Below are 1066 nucleotides of genomic sequence, written 5' to 3'. Positions count from 1 at the left end.
CATCCATCCATCCATCCATACATACATACATACATACATACATACATACATACATACATACATACATACATCCAACCACCAATCCATCTATCCATCCATCTAACCAAAAAAACAAAAAAAACAATGGGATTTAACATCAATTTTCTCTTTGTTTCAGGCAGAAGAAGCACATAATGCACTGGTTCTGTGGTTTTAGCACCTGTGTGCTGCTCACACAGGGACTCACTTGTTTTGTTGACCTGTTTTTTTCCCAGAGGAAACATGTCCTGACAGGCTGTTCAATTATCCTTGAGTTGGGCTCTGAATAACAGTGTGTTTATGTATGTGTGAATCTGGGCTCACATCGTCACATAGGCCTTTGGTGTGTGTTTACTAAATGTTCAACACACGCAGCAGGAGCAGCTTGATGGGCCTCCAGTGGGGAAAAAAAACATAACTGTTTTTATCCCCCCCTCTACTTCCTGCTTCACGTCAATCTGCTTCAGTTTCATCGTTCTCCCGCTTCCTCTCCACTTTCACCACATCTTAATTCCAACAAAAATACACACCTGCATGGAAACACTCGCCCACGCACCACTGCGGGGAGGTTGGGTGCATTGTTAGGCGTGCACCGACCTGTGGATAACGCCAAAAAACTCTCACTGTTGGCATCTAATGGCTTCACATCCATTAGTACCACAGACACAGAAGCTTTTAATTTCTGATAAATCCTCACTTTCACAACCTGTGTGAGTGTATACAGTGTGCATAAACATGAGTAAGTATGGCAGAGCAGAGATGCGGTCTGTGTATCTTTTAAAGGGGCAATATCATGTAAAATCAACTTTTTTGAGTTTCATATCATGTTATAATATTATACTCTCATAAAAAACATGCCCAAAGCCTTACTTTGACTCATTAATGCATGTTTGAGAAATCCTGCAGCGTTTTTAGGAAGCCATGCAGAGGAGCAAAACGACAGGTGGGGACCAGAAACGCCTTTTGGGACCAGAAACACCCCTGGGGCATGTCTTTAAACCAAACTTCCTCATGGCAGAGCGCACCCCCTCCCCCCCTCCCCACACAC

This window comes from Austrofundulus limnaeus, unplaced genomic scaffold (assembly GCF_001266775.1).
Source record: "Austrofundulus limnaeus strain Quisiro unplaced genomic scaffold, Austrofundulus_limnaeus-1.0 Scaffold205, whole genome shotgun sequence".
In the NCBI taxonomy this organism is placed as follows: domain Eukaryota; kingdom Metazoa; phylum Chordata; class Actinopteri; order Cyprinodontiformes; family Rivulidae; genus Austrofundulus; species Austrofundulus limnaeus.
The sequence above is the reverse complement of the archived record's forward strand: the minus strand, read 5'-3'. Positions refer to the sequence as shown.